This window comes from Phoca vitulina, unplaced genomic scaffold (assembly GCF_004348235.1).
Source record: "Phoca vitulina isolate PV1807 unplaced genomic scaffold, GSC_HSeal_1.0 scaffold3, whole genome shotgun sequence".
Lineage (NCBI taxonomy): Eukaryota > Metazoa > Chordata > Mammalia > Carnivora > Phocidae > Phoca > Phoca vitulina.
In genome coordinates, this window is record NW_022589706.1 from 14,641,675 (window position 1) to 14,658,336 (window position 16,662).

The 16,662-nt window shown below is 42.6% G+C and overlaps 1 protein-coding gene across 3 annotated transcripts in view; it reads right to left on the reverse strand.

Moving 5' to 3' along the window:
• Positions 1 to 16,662, reverse strand: part of PPARGC1A (PPARG coactivator 1 alpha) — a 643,892-nt gene that overhangs the window by 511,217 nt on the left and 116,013 nt on the right. The gene's annotated exons all lie outside the window — the stretch shown is intronic.

Below are 16,662 nucleotides of genomic sequence, written 5' to 3' on the forward strand. Positions count from 1 at the left end.
AATAAAGTTGCAACTTGACCCACTGTCAATACCTCTGTCTTTACTCTGTTAACCAGTACCTAGCCAGCAATACTACTGCTGGGCAGTGATTTGTTAAAACATAAATTCATTTTCCAAGAAGTTTTTTGTTTGTTTACAGATTCATCCCACGATGAAACTATGTATAACATGCTTCCAGGAATTCTATCATGAAAAGTCCCCTGAAAAAGAGAGATTCCAAACTTTAATCCATAACCAGAAAAAAAAAATCACATCAGAACAAAAAATTAAAACAGTGGCAACAAAACAAAACAAACAAACAACAACAAGAACAAAACACCCAGAAAACCAGCAAGGTTCAGAAACTTATTGAGACCAAAGAAAAAGGATCTTTCAAAAAATTGAAATCCATTCCAGTGTGAGGCTTACAGAAGAATAAACTTTAGCAGGTGAGATGTAAAGTGCAGATTAGAGAGGATTAAAAATGGTGTTTGAAAACAAACAGCCAATGATAACACAACAAATAATATTAAATTCTTTAAGTACATCAGAAATAAGACTGCTGCAGAGGGATCAGTGAATCAGCTAGACAAGCAGTGCACAAAGGAGATATTCAAAAGGATAAGGAGATTGCAGGGAAACTAAATAATGTATTTGCATCAGTTTTCACCCTGGAGAATAAGGCAATGGAGAAAAGGGAGGGAAAACCTTATTATGTGAAAGAGAGGCCCCGCTCAGATTGAGATATCAAAGGGAACCCATGAGTCAATGAAACAGTAAAAGAAGGATCGCCATGTTCCAGCCAAGGCAGGAGGCATTCACCATAACATCCAGAAGCTCAGAACGCCTGTAATCTCTGATTCCCTATAGCTTCATCATTTGCCATTTAAAAGGCTCCATACTGTGGTGAACTGGAAAGCAAGTTACTTTTTACCATGCTTGAAAAATTTGCTCGGTTTCTATGGTAGACTGATCTCCATGCTGCAAAATATTCAGCCAGTATAACCCAACTGGCTGAATGACCAAAAGTCAGACATGAGCAGGAAGCTTTAATGCAGCCTATCTGAGAATGTATGGAAATGGGAATTCTCATATGCCACTAGCGGGAGTATCAACTGGTACTACCAGCTTTAGAGAATACTTGTAAATCTAGTAAAGTTCAAAATGTGTATGCCAAATGAATCCACCAGTTTCACTGCTAGGTATATATGCTAAAGAAACTCTAGGAGAAACTACAAAATTGTCCATTGCAAGAGGTGAAAAGTTGGTAATAACATAAATGTCCGTAAATAGAGGAATGGATATACAAAATATGTTCATACAATGAAATACAAAAAGAAGGGTTTTTTTTTTTAAGATTTTATTTTTAACCCACCATTTGCATCGACATGGATGGAACTGGAGGGGATTATGCTAAGTGAAATAAGTCAAGCAGAGAAAGATAATTATCATATGGAACATAAGGAATAGAGAGGAGGACCACAGGGAAGGGAGGGAAAACTGAATGGCAAGAAATCAGAGAGGGAGACAAACCATGAGAGACTCTGGACTCCGGAAAACAAACAGGGTTACAGAAGGTAGGGGGTAGGGGGATGGGGTAACCGGGTGATGGGTATTAAGGAGGGTACGTGTTGTGATGAGCACTGGGTGTTATATGCAACTAATGAATTGTTGAACACTACATCAAAAACTTATAATGTACTATATGTTGGCTAACTGAACATAAAAAAAAAAAAAAAGACCTAAGAGGCATAACCACAAATGCAAAAAAAATAAAATAAAATAAAAGATTTTATTTTTAATTAATCTCTACACCCCACATGGGGCTCAAACTTATAACCCTGAGATCAAGAGTCACTTGCCCTACAAACCGAACCGGTCAGGTGCCCCAAAAAAAGAAGTTTTTAACTCCTAATTAACTAGATCTAGCTGTATCAACTTTCACAGGCTTCAAAATCATAATATTGAGGGGCGCCTGGGTGGCTCAGTCGTTAAGCGTCTGCCTTCAGCTCAGGTCATGATCCCAGGGTCCTGGGATCGAGCCCCGCATCAGGCTCCCTGCTCGGCGGGAAGCCTGCTTCTCCCTCTCCCACTCCCCCTGCTTGTGCTCTCTCTCTCGCTGTGTCTCTCTCTGTCAAATAAATAAATAAAATCTTTAAAAAAAAAAAAAATCATAATATTGAGTAAAAAAAGCAAGTCAACAGAAAGATGCAAACAGTATGACAAAATTTATGTCAAAATTTTTAAATAACACCTAAAATACTAGGACACATTTTTTTACAGATTCACACATAGGTAAATAAAAGAGTAAAAAATACACTAGTAAGATAGAAGACAACTTCATAATGTGGGATGCCTCCAGAAGGATTGAGAGGGGCATGGAACTAGAGACGGATTAAATATTTCACTTTTTCTGTGAAGATCTATTTCTTTAATTTAAAAAAAAAGATTTGAGGTAAATATGACAAAATAGTAGCAATTATTCATTCTGGGTATCAGTAATAGAGTGTCTGCTATAGTACTTCATTTTCCTATTTGTTTTTAGTTTTAAAAAAAAAGTTCCTTCCGTTACCTGGGGACAAAGCTTAACTTTATTAAACTGATTACTATTGAATGTCTGAGAGCTATTATTAACCCAAACTCAAAATTCGCCTTGGAAATCCAGAGTGGTGGCAGAAATAGTGTCTTCTGCTAACCTAGATCATGATAACCTAGACAGCATGTCTTCAGTCCCTAAGGCTGCCTGCTCTTCATCATCCAAGAATCCTTGAAGAATAACAGCTCTGGGGTGCCTGGCTGGCTCAGATGGTTGAGCATGCAACTCTTGATCTCAGGGCCCTGAGTTCAAGCCCCACATTGGGCATGGACACTACTTTAAAAAAAAGAAAAAGAATAACAGCTCTTACGGCATTTTGCCAGAAAAGTTTGATTTTAATTTTATAGAACAAACAACTGAGACCCTGGATTTTAAGAGAAGAAAAGAAATCAAGACAAACTAGAAATCAAGGGTCCAGACCCTCTTATGACAAGAAAACCCTCTTCCTAGCTCTATCTTAATATTTGACAGTTCTCTTTTAATTGATTTCATAGGGTCAAGCCCAGAGACAACAAAACAGGTTACAACTTGCTTACTAATTCTAAACAGTGATAGATGCTCAACCATCTGAGCCAGCCAGGCACCCCAGAGCTGTTATTCTGGAGCCTAAGTTGAAAGGATGCTGAAGCCACTAAAGTGAGTAGGAAAGAGTGTCATGATGGATTTGCACTGCCTGCCATGAGAACAGGCTTGGGGGGCGGCGGGGAGATTCCAGGTTTAGCCACTTGAAGAAAATGACCTTCCTTGATATGCAAAAACTAAAAATGCATGGTGTTTGATGGTATTTGGCTCCAAACATCTAAAGGATTCTATCCAAGAGGACTAGACAGCATTAGCTGCTAAACATTCAAAAGTCCACCTGGGATGTGAGATACATCAATGAACCATCTCTCCACTGACCAGTCTGCCCAGGCCAAGACTTCACATGCATGCATGTGGTTCTCCACCAGGCCCGGTTTTGCTGCATTCCCACGGGACAGTTAGCAATACCTGGAGTCATTTCAGGGATCACAACTAGGGTAGAGGCCAGGGATTCTGGTAAATATCTTACAAGGCAATGCGTAGGACAGCCCCAAAGCAATTACCCAGCCCCAAATGTCAACAGGGCCACCATCAGAAAAATCTTCCCTATAGTGCAGACCATTTGTAGGTTAGATTTCCAAAGGTTTCTTGGGTCTTCAAGGCCAGACCAAACTGATCTACACTAGACAGAGCTAAAGATTTCATTCTAGACCGGCTCTTCAGAAAGGACACTTCATATCCAAGGGCTCTGGCCAACATGAAGAGCCACACGGGCTGACATGGACCCAGTGCCCACAGAAGCCAGGCCAAAAGAACAGCTTCTGAGCCCAGCACTCTTCATTCTGATTTTGTGGTTTGGGGGCTCAGCTCAGTTTGTCTCTTCTCTTGGATTCCAGAATGATTTGCAGGATCATTCTCATCTGTCTTGCTCTAGCTGGAAGATCACAGTTTCTCCCGGTGCAAAGGACCAGCCAGAGTAATGCTGCACCTGTCAAAACTAAATGTGTCTGCCACAGCAGGTTCCATCATGGATGGACAGATACACCAGGGCTGAGGAGAGACCAGCACCTGGGCCAAATGAACCAACCACATCTCTGTAGCTGCTGAGTCAGCACAGGGTCCACGTCAAGATTCTAAACCACTTAGCTCAAAGTCCAAATGTTATCCTTTCAATGGTTATTTAATGGGCTATAATTCCATAACCTCAAGTCCTATCACCGTCTTGAAGCAAAAATAAAGAGGCATGATTATACTGCTGAGGGGTTTTAGCTGCAAGGGAACTCATTCCTCAAACGCTCCCTTAAAAATACTTTTTTAGGGGCGCCTGGGTGGCTCAGATGGTTAAGTGTCTGGCTTCGGCTCAGATATGATCCCAGGGTCCTGGGATGGAGCCCTGCATCAGGCTCCCTGCTTAGCAGGGAGCCTGCTTCTCCCTCTCCCTCTGCCTCTCTCCCTGCTCATGCTCTTTCTTTCTCTGTATCTCTGTGTCTCAAATGAATAAATAAAATCTTTTTAAAAAATACTTTTTTAAAACCCTCCATATGTCAGCCTTATAACAGTGTCTTCCAATCAGGCAGATCTGGCTGTAAGTCCCGCAGGGAAGTAGTCCAACCCTAAGTCCACATCTGGCCCTGCCATGCCACTCACGCAGGGTCCAGCCTTTGACTTCCCTGAGCTCCCCTTTCTTCATCTGTGAAAGGGGAATAACCATGCCGACCTTTCATGACCGGTTTTGAGAATTCAATGAAATCACATATGTAATGTACCTAGGGCATTGTAAGAACTCTAAAAATGGATATTAATGTTTAATAGTCATCTGCAAGGGTAGACATTCATTAAGCCACCATGCCTTGAGCTAATTCAGTCAAGTTATGACTACAAACACCCCTCCTGTTTCCACAACCCTGCAGTGGAACCCACCTTCATCTCCGCTGTGTGTATATGTGGGAGGGAGAAGAAGATTACTTCATTTTAATTCAGAAATAAAACCAAAAATAAAGATAATCCAAACCCTAAGTGTTCTAAGCACCTCTGGCTTTTATCCTAGTTGCCATCACAGGCAATCTTATATTCCCCATTATACCGATGAGGAAAATGAGGCCGTAAAAGAGTAGGTAAAAGAAGTCACGGGGATGAAAGGCATAGCAGAGGGAATATAGCCGATGATATTGTAACAGTGCTGTATGGCAACAGATGGTAGCTACACTTGTGGTGAGCTCGGCATAACCTACAGGGTTTGAATCACTATGTTGGATGCTCGAAACTGATGTGACAAAGGTCGTGCACTGTGTGTCAACTAGACTTCAATAGAAATTTAAAATTTTTTTCTTTCCTTATTTTCTTTATTATGTCCCCTTAGCCAACATAGAGTACATCATTAGTTCTCGATGTAGTGTTCAACGATCCATTAGTTGCGTATAACACTCAATGCTCATCACAACACGTGCCCTCCTTAATACCCATCACCCAGTCTTTCTCTAAAGATTTGTTCATTTTAGGGGGGAAGGGGCAGAGGGAGAGAGAGAGTCTTAAGCAGACTCCGTGCCCAGCATGGAGCCTGATGTGGGGCTCAATCCCACAGCCCTGAGGTCACAACCTGAGCCGAAACCAAGAGTCAGATGCTCAACCAACTGAGCCACCCAGGCGCCCCCAAAATTTTAAAATTTTTAACAAGACAGAGGCTGCTGAGGAGATCACTCCCTTAGATATGCATGATTGATGACTAGTTTTTAAGCCAGAGTCTGGCCCGTAACCCCCATCCAGGGCACACACCTGACTCTATATTTATTTGACCCTTAATGTATATAACTATATATTTTTCCACCTAACTCTAAAGAATCCTGAATTCTTTTCATATGCTTCTTAGCCCTTAAGTCTGCACAATTGTTATGGATACTAAACTTTCATTTAATTGAAAAAAAAATTTAGGTAAGTAGCTTACCCGTGGCCACTCAGCTCGTGGGGGATCATGCCACCTTTAAGCACAGCTACTCATCCATCCATTCATTCATTCATTCACAAACATTTACTGAATTCTAGTTATATTCTAGCTCCATGCTAGGCACTGGGGATACTGAAACCGGCAGGTACATAAAGGAACATCCAAGTGCTGTGGCTCCATGATGAAAGTTTGGAGAGGGAACCAAGCTCCAAGGTAGGTGAGGTCCTACTGGCTCTGGAGACTGACAGAGGGACAGGGATGAAAGGACGGAAATCACAGAGGTGACTTGGAAGCATCCGGGTTTAGGAGGACTTAAGCAGAAGAGGAGACAGCCAACACCAAAAGGGAAGCGCTGTCCCCAAAAACAAGGCAGTCGGACCAGCTGCGTGGCATCTCACCGGCAGAGAAACCAGCTGTTCGGCTGGATTTGTCACTTCAGAGCTGGCTGTCGCACTCCAGACACCGACAAGCATCCATCTCTACCCGGCACGGGAAAAGAATCAACTCCACAGAAAGGCATTTCAAAGCACCTACCAAGACGAACGTGCACTCTGGCCTGGTTTTTTGTTTGGGAAAATTGTGTGCTAAAAAGAGCAGATACAAAGGAATTTGTGAGCATAATTTATTTAGACTTTCTAAAGGCTGTTGAGAAGGCCTCTCTCATAGGAGGCTATCAAGGGCAGGCAGGCAAGTCGGTAACTAGAGGGTGAAAGGTAAAGTTCTGTCGTGATTAAAGGCTTCTTAACCGAGAGGAAACAAAGCGCAGGAATAAATAGCCAATTCTCCACATGGGAAGCTAAAAATAATGGGCCGCTCAGAGATTAGTCTTGAGGCCAGTGTTGTGCTATCTATTTTTAATGATTTGTCAAATGCAGTACAGTAAACAGAAAAAAAAAAAGTGCAGGTAGCTGATGACAGGAGACTGCATTGTAGATGTGAGAAAGCGCTGGGCTGCTCGGGTTTGAGGGAGCCTGGGCCAGCCTGAGCATGTGAGCACGTTTCTCGGGGCCTGCGTTTCCTTATCTGTGACACGATGAGACCGCACAACATATGGTCGAAGGGCTCTCAGACCTTCTGGGAAAATGGTTAAAAAACTCCTCAACTTGAAGTAAAATTAAAACCAGAAGGAAGAAAAAGAATTAACAAAATTCAGCAGTCCACGATCCCAAAAGAACACCAGAAAAGGCAAAGGAAACATTTTGCCCTGCTATTTTTTTGTGTGTCTTTATTGGTTCGAATAAGCGATAGCTTCTTCAGAGAAAGCGATCAGCATCTCGGTGGACAGCGTCATGAGAAGACCTATTCTCAGTCCGGCACCAGCAAAAGTGCCAGTCAACCGTAGGCAGCATTCTCCTAAAAGCACTGAAAAATACACATTCAAGTCTTATTAGGCCACAGCCTAAATCCGCTTTATGTCCTGTCTTTGTCTCTGCTATTGTCCAAACAGTCTTTATTAAGTCAGACAACAAAGACTGAGGAAGCCAAGGTTGTATCTTCTGGGGAGGCCCTGTATCCTTTCTCCAGAGTATCTGCAATCTGGTTGGTGAACTTAACAAACACAGAAGAGATACCTAAGTATGGCTGGCTGTACCCAGCCAACAAGGTTTGAAGAACTTCCCAGACGAGGTAGGGATGTAAGCATCACTTTCAAGAGAAATACTATTTCTGTGGATGGAGAGGAATGGGGAGATCGTTCCAGATTGAAAAAAAAAGAAAATCAATTGGGAGCAGAGAAGTGAGAAGAAAGGATCAGAAATGAAGCCATTCATTTGAGAAAAGACCCGGTGTGTCTCGAGATGAGAGTTTCTTCGTTGTGAAAATAGAGTAGTGTCAAGAAAGATAAAAAGTACAAATGAAGTAATTAACAAATGAGGATTCATGAATATGCCAGGTGGATACTCTTAGTTACCTTGTGCCACAATGCAAGACCAAGGAAACACTCCATGAAATTAAAGAGAGAAAAAAATAAATGGGTCGAGGAAGTGCTTTTAACGTAACACAATTAGCTTTTGGGATTCACTGCTGTAGGTACTATTTTCCCAAGTAGCTTAGTGAGCTTTATTTTTAATAGAATTACGTGTTCATACAAGTAACAGTTCCATCTCATCTGCACATACGGCTAATGTTATTGATGCTCATAACTCAAGGCCGAAATTTGGGGTCGAGGAGAAATCTCCTCCTCCCATTAAATTGTTGCAGAATGAGTTGAATGCACTAAAAGAAGGATATGTGACTTTTCTTTAAAGTACCTGTTTCTATCCACAGAAGTTATCTCTGATATCATAGTAATTTTTTGTTGTCGTTACTTCTTCATGTCGGTTGCCCAAAAACTGGTTCACCAAAAAGAGAGTCTCTAAGAGTCATTCTGGACATGAGTGTTTCTCACATTATATAAGACAATGTTCCCAGAAAAATGCCAACATGAAGATGACGGAATCACGAACACTGAATCGCAAGAGCACCAGAAGGCACCATTCAGAGCGACAGGAGAGTGGATTTCTTTTCATTCATTTGGTAAACTGAAATTTCTAAATAGTGGATTTCCTCAGAAAACTTTTACTTGCTATGGGCCACTGCCACAATCTCTCCTAAAACTTCTTGAGGCATTTTGCTTCCTGCAGGTTTAAGCAATGTTTTCTAAAATTATCCTCTATCCTGTCTCTTCTACATCATAAAAAGGAAGGGAGGGAGAAGACGTTGCATCTTTTTTTTTTTTTCTAGGATAAATAACATAGTTTCTTCACAGTAAATAAATATCACACGTTAGTAATATGCCTCATAGTTTCCATTCTACAAGATTTCATTTACGTGGTCAAGTCCAAAGTGTAGGAAAGTAACAAACTTAGCGTTCAGTATTAGTCTTCACATATACACATCCTTTCTCCCTGGTTTGTTGTCATACAGCAATGCCTGTAAAATGAAAACTTGGTTTTCACTCTTCTTGACATTTTCCAAATATACTTAAGCGCCAGGAACTTGAAAATATTTTGCCAGGTAATGAACATCCTTTGAAAGCCATGGGCATTCTTACAGAAAAACAGAGAGATAACGTTTTGATGCCCAAGCCAGCAAACGGGTGTCTCCTTTGCAAAAAGCTCAGGGAAGCTCCTGAGAATATGTGGAAAGGCTCTACATAAGAACAGCCTCTCAGCGTGTCATGGAGATCATTCAGATTTACAGGTTTCAGCCAAGAGAAACACACATAGTCAACCCTAGAAGCTAGGTAATGAACTTCGGCATACCCGTTCGTTATTTTGACAAAAATTGCCTTTGTGCAAACGAGATCAGTAGCCAGACAGTGACCCCCAAAGCCAGCTCTAATAGCCCTCTGAAATTACAACACTATTCCAGTAGTTTCCAGAAATCCACCTTCCAAGGCCACAAAGACACCCAGGCCCTCATTTTCCTCACCTAGTCCCAGCTGTACTAACGAAGAGTTGCCAAATGTAGGGCCTGACTCCTTTGTGCAAGCCTGAATTACCTAAGCAAGCTCCGAGCAACAGGAAATTCACTTCTCTGCTAAGTCATCATGTAAAGCTTCCAAAATAGAGGTGCCCTTCAAATTAAATTTGCTGGTGTCGATTCCCTCATCCTAAACGATACCGTGTAAGAAGGATCAAGTGATTAAAATGAAGCAGAAAGAAACAGAGGTCACCCAACACCTGGCTTTTAAAAACTAGGTAGATTCCAGGCTTCAGAATGCCTGGAAAAATAAAATGTGTATGACGCAACTATCAAACCCAAAGGCCTTCGAACCTGTGTCCCATTAAAATGCATAATCCTATAATGATGAAGCTGGCAGTCCCTCAATAGTTTGACTCATTTCCCTGCTAAATATAACCAAAGACAAGTTTTCCACTAGGAGCTACTGTATTATTTTCTCCCAAGTGGAAATGAGAAACTCATCTTAATATGTAAAGAAAGCAAGGCAAAAGATACAAGATACAAGTATTTCTCTGACTTTCATTTCTTCGCAGCAATACCCTGTTGGGACCACTTTTCCAGAACCCAGAGAGGCACCAATAGAGATATTTATGGATGGAGAGGGAAATATTTGTCAGAAGCTGCACAATGCAAAACTCACCATCTATCTGCTACGCAACCTGATGGAAACGATTTAGTCGTCATGTATGATGTTGGACTTTGGGGTGTATTGTTTAGTTCTGCAAAGGCCACCGCCAAAGAGCCTGGTATTTCTACTGACTGCTATTTCTCTCCAATTCAAATGAAAAGAGACTTAAGAACAGACAACACCCAGCAGGATGCCTATTAGAATTCTTTGTAAGGAGCAACTCTGGACTTGTCCGTAAAAGAGAAAGAACCGGCCTCTGACCAAGGTGCTCAAATCAAAAACCTCACTGGCTGCTGGGGGTTGTTTTTCCTTCTAAAATAGATCGTGGATTAGTGGCAAACACTGACCTAATAGAAGAATCAACCGTTTTTAGAGCATAGCTGCCCCAAGAAGACTTGAAAAGAATTATTCCAACTATAATGCTATGGAATTCGTTACCCACCAACTTAAAATCAGCTCCCATCCATCTGCTCTTACACAGAATTTTCTGATTATGGTCTCCGCTCATTTTGTCCACATACCAAATCTGAAAATGGTTCTTTAAATCGGTGACTTCTGAGCTAGCTTCGCTGGTGGCCGGGGTACAAAATTCTTTTCTCCCCTCCGAGGAAGTGTATTTAAAAATACATTTTTCTGGTGAGAGATGCATTTGGAAAATGAAACTTGAGTTGTAGCTTTGCTACAATGGAGAAGCAGAAAATAATCAAACTGTAGCTTTTCCTCTTGACAACCCTGATGGCTCATCTGGTAACACTTCAGACACTTTACTCCCAGCTCCTATATGTCATTTTTAACTTCACATTTTTTTGGAGGGTGAAAAGTATCTCTTGGATGCATGCGTATCTGCCTGTGTGTGTGTGTGCAAGAATACTATTAAAGTGGGATGTCACTGCTGCAGACAGTGCTATGCTGGAACTGGCTTGGATTGGCTTTGCGAGAGTGGATTATTACATTTGCAAGAATTTTGCAAGCCAATTGACATCACACTGGCGGCCTGAAATTAAGTGTGCTGGGAGTATTTACATCTCATACATCAGCATGCACTATGAGTCAGGGTTTATGATTTTTTTTTTTTTTGAGAGAGTTAAACATGTACCAACCTACCACTGGCCACTGCTCTACCAGTTGTTTACACAGGCATCCGTCCTGATTGACCGCAGCGTCCACTTTGACGGGTCATGTGCGACATTTTGAATATCACCTTCATACACATGTAACCAAATAATGTAGTCACAATGTCTACTCTTCCTCTGTATGTAATAATGGAAAAATTGCACATACTATTGTATCCATCCATCATCAGAAATGCACATGTCCTGTTTGTTTTTTGAGCCCGTGGTTGGACCTCAGGTACTCTGCTGAATAAATTCTACAGCTCGGCTGCTGGTAGATCCCAAACAGATCATTTGGGAATGAAGAAACCATGCTGGGCCTCAGAGAAAAACAAAATGAGTCAGTTCTCACTGCTGCCTTTGGCCAGCCCAAACCCTGAAGTCATACAGCACGGGGGACATTTTCCAGTCAAAGGACGGTAGGATGGAGCCACTTATCTGCTCAAGCACATCCGAAGATAAATGATGGCAGGCTGCTGACAACACTGAAGACCACCCCCTCCCCACAAAATGGAAATTAGCAGGCCCCCAAATCAGAGCATTAAAACAAAGATCCACCAACATATGATTTTAGTAAACAGAGTAATTCAGGCTTTTGGAGAGCATGAAAATTCTGTCAGGATTATAATGTCTTCTACCACAGACCTTAATTTCTTCTGTCATGGAGAATACGATTAGGCTCAGTCCCATTTGATTGTAGGGACTGTCAGTTCCCATTAACAAAAGAAAAGAGGCACTAGGAAACATGTTTCACATTTTTAACCCCTTTGGACAAGGAGGACTTTTTCAGCCCAAATTTCTCATTCGAAATATTTAAAGCAGGGGCGCCGGGGTGGCTCCATCAGTTAAGCGGCTGCCTTCAGCTCAGGTCGTGATCCCAGAGTCCTGGGATCAAGCCCCACATCAGGGTTTCCTGCTCAGAGGGGAGCCTGCTTCTCCCTCTCCCTCTGCGGCCCCCATCGCCCCTCAAATAAATGAATAAATAAATATCTTTTCAAAAAGAAATATTTAAAGTATTTAAATCCCACCTAGCAGATTGTTACAGTTGACCCACTAAAATCACCTCTCTTCCTATGGAAGGCTATTTTTCTTACGATGTTGGCACCAAAACAAAGTGAAGGCCATGTGTATTTTTTGTTTTGTTTTGTAATTTGAGGGAGTTTTTTCCACACCACCCATCCCCATATCCACGAGAAATCCTGCTCCTTGCATGAATGGAACTTGTTTTAAATGGTCCAGTTCTTTGAGGCGAGTGGGGGCACGGCGGGGGGTCGGGGGAAGCAATGTTTTCTTTGGCTGTGCACATTGCTTGGCCATTCAGCCCATGAACTGGTTCGTGCAGGTGGTTTTCACGGGCGCAAGGAAATTACGGTTCCAGACCCAAACCTGTATCAGTAAACACCACCACCTCGGACTGGCCTCTTCAATTCCATTGAACCCCTCTGCAGTTCAAACAGGGCACCTGGGTCAGTCTGCAAGCTTAGCAGACACACCTGACCCCGGCTGCCCAGCAAACAGTTAATGCTGGGGAGCAATCTAGAGATTTCCTAAGATAAGGACGCTATTACAGGCTGACAAATGTGGAAAGGAGCAGAGTGGGCAGCTTTTGTCCAGAATGACCCAGGGTGAGAATGCTAGGATTATTGCTGATTGGGGATAAATGGCAACCAGTGATTTATTTGTTCAAGTGAAACCAGCCAAGTTCATCCCTCAACACCATCTCCCATCTCTTTAAGATTTTTTTTTTCTTCTTCTTCAGGCAAAAAGGCTTAGCAATTTTGGGAACTCTTCAAATACCACCATTCCAGTGAACCCCATTACCCTCAGGATAAAATCTGCAATCCTTAACCAGCCTTTGAGGACCTGCATGATGGCGTCCCACCTGCCGTAACCTACCACTCTCACCCACAAGGGCCGCCACTCAGGTTCTCAGTGTCCCGACTCCTCTCTACCTGCAGCTTTTTCTTATGCTGGGCCCTTCTCTTGGGGCTCTTTAGCTGGTAAGTCCTCCTCATCCTTCTTGGTCCCAGTTGAATGTCATCGGCAGAGACTTGGCTAGGTTAGGTTCCCTGTTATGATCTCCTGGGGCCCTATGTATTCATTCCTCACAGTCCCTAACACAATCACAAATAATTAATAATTGGTAACTATTGCTTCAAAAATTTGCTCCTTCACTGGCAGGGACTGTGTCTGTCCTATTCACCTAGCACTCAGTGCAATGCCAAGCATTTGAATCCTTGAGATTTGAATGCTTCCAAGGTCAAATGAATGAATGAAGTAGCTACGCAAGAGATATTGACTACCTATGAGAGAACCTAACAAAGCAAAACCAATAGAACAAAATCTTCATTTTAAATGTGCACAACCTAGGGAGTGAGTTTTCTCCCCACGTCCCCCTCCCTCACCATTCCAACACAAGGATTTCAGATGACCCTGCCATCCCATCAGGGTTGTCCTATCAAATTTCCCGCCTGGCTTTCAAGACCTTCCCTTATCCCCGTCATCATAAGAGTTAACATTATTGAATGTGCTCTACGTTCCATGCACATTGATAAGTGTTCTCCTGCTAACCTATTAAATCCTTACCACAACCTATAAAATAGTGTGGCAGATTAAAAATGGCCACAGATGTATGCATTCTTTTACATTCCTTCCATTGCAAGGTGGGGTCTTTGGCCCCTCGCCTTCTGTCTAAGCTGACATGTGACAGTTTTGACAACTGCCTACACCAGAAATGACATCACACGCATTTTCCTTTCTGTCTCGGAATGCTCGCCTTGGGGAAGCCAGCTGTCATGTGAGAAGTCTGACTTCCCTGGGGCCGCCATGCAGTCTTGGGAAAAAGCCCAAGCTGGTCACACAGAGAGGTTCTGAGGAGAGAATGTCCAGCCAGCCCCCAGCTGTTGCATCCATCCCAGCACCGGAGCCAGACATGCCAGTGAAGACGCCATCTTGCACATCCAACCCAGTCAAGCCTTCGGTGGACTCCAGCCCCGGTCAATATCTGATTGTAACCACATGAGAATCCCCATGCGAGGCCACTCAGCTGTTCCCAGTTGCCCACAAAATTGTGAGAGAGAATAATAAATTGATGTTTTAAGCCACTAACTTTTGGGGACGATTGCTTTGTGGCAATAGATAACCAGAACACATAAGCACTGTTAGGACCCTTATTTTACGAATGAGGAAACGGAGACACAGAAAGCCCACACTGTTGGTAAACGGTGGAGCTGGGGCATCATGGCAGCCTGACTTCAGAACCTAGGTCCTCACCCTCCATGCCATCACACCACTCAGCTGCAGGTCACCTACTCCACTTCACTCCTAGGTATAGTTGCTTCAGTCCCTTTCCTCCCACCCACCATCTAATTCCTTACCTCTGTCACGATCCCCTCTCTGAATCCTCCACTGGTGTCCCCTTCCTCCAAATTCCTTAATGCATTTAAAGATAGACATATAGTCTTGCCTTTAATTATTCTGGTATTACTCTTCATGCCACATACTACCTTCTTGAAGGCTGAGACCAAATATTTTATTTTGCCTTCACCTACACTTCAACAGAGCCTTGCTCATCTCCACGCTGCCCAGGACAGTGCTGAGCTTTCAATAATACCTTCTTCAGGCACACTGGCCAAGCCCATTCCCTTCTTGGAGCCTCCACATTCATAGTTCCCTTTCCCTGGAATGTTCTTTCTTAGCTGTCAGCCTAAGCTGTTTGTTCCTTCACAGCATTCCAATCTCGGCTCATATCTCCCTTCCTCTAAGACGCCCCCCGCCGAGGGCCCTATCTAAACGAGCCACCCATCTCCACTCCTTGACTGTCATTCGCCAATCTCCTTATCCAGCATTATATATATATATATTAAGATTTTACTTATTTATTTGAGAGACAGAGAAAGAGCACGAGCAGGGAGGGGGCAGAGGGAGAAGCAGACTCCCCACTGAGCTGGGAGCCTGATGCGGGGCTCGATCCCAGGAGCTTGGGATCATGACCTGAACTGAAGACAAATGCTTAACAGACAGAGCTGCCCAGGTGCCCCACCCTGCATTGTATCATCTAGTTACTTGTTTCTTCATTTCCTTACCCAGGAAACAAGTTCCACAGGATAGTCAACTTACCCATTTTGCTCATTGTTCATCCCAGCTCCTAGGACTGTTTCTGGCCTTTAGTAGCTTCTTGAAAACTATTTGCTACATAAATGAATGAATATTTGTTTACTGAATCTTCACTTCATAAGAAGCTCCACCACAGAGCAGGCTTCCTAATGTATGTAAAGCGTTTTCCCCTAACATGTCAGTTGCATCTCTATTATAATGTGAAATCTTCCATTTCTCATGGAAAAACACCTACAGTTGGCTTTAAGGTAAACTCCATGTTTAGCCAGTTGTCAATGCTGGGCGATGGTTCACATGCTGGTTTGTTGTCCAAACCACCACTTACCATCTCCCTTTATGACTGAGGTTCTTTGGAGGTCAATGGCTTTAAAGCTGATTCTCAGAGGTGTTTCTAGGATGATCCCAAGGAGAGAGGGAGGCTGAGCAGACCTGCTTCACAGCACTTCATGCATTAATAAAGGCCACATAGCTATAGATGATGAAATAACAGTATGACAGTATTAAATCCAAAGCAGGTCGATTTTATTCTCTAATGTAAACACATTGAGGTTCAGCCCAGTATCCAGAACCCTCAACAAACATTTGTCAAATGAATGAATGAAACATCTTTACCTTGTGTCTTATCATTTACCACTTATCTTTTTTTTTTTTTTTTTTAGAGAGAGAGAGTACGCAAGCAGGGTTAGAGGGGCAGAGGGAGAGGAAGAGAGAGAATCTTAAGCAGGCTCCATGCTCAGCACAATGCCTGATGTGGGGCTTGATCTCACAACCCTGAGATCATGACCTGAGTTGAAATCAAGAGTTGGACGCTTAACGGACTGAGCCACCCAGGCACCTCACTTACCCCTTATCATTTCAATATGGACAAGAACCCAGAGCACATCTCTTATTTTGTGAATGTGAAACTCACCAAAAATAGTAGCTAAAGAGTTGTAAAATCATTTATACTAATTGGCACAAGGCAAAACTGAAATATAAAAGAACAGCTATGCTCCCCAAAATACGTACTGTGCAAGCATTGAAGTCTATAAAGGGAAGTCCATAGGCTGAGGGGGTCAGTGGATGTGACACATCAATTAATTTCCTCAAGTGGAAACTTCAGAAATTGTCTGATTCACTGAGTCTCAGTCTCCTCATCTGTACACTGAGGACAATCTCTTGCCTACCTACCAACCAGAAATATTCATAATGAGCCTCAAATCAAATAATAGATGAGCAAACACTGAAGGCTTAAAAGTGTAGTAGGAATATGAGCTAACTGGCACTTCCTACCTTTCCGTCTTTCTGACATTTCAAAGACTTAAAATACATTTGAAATGTTAAA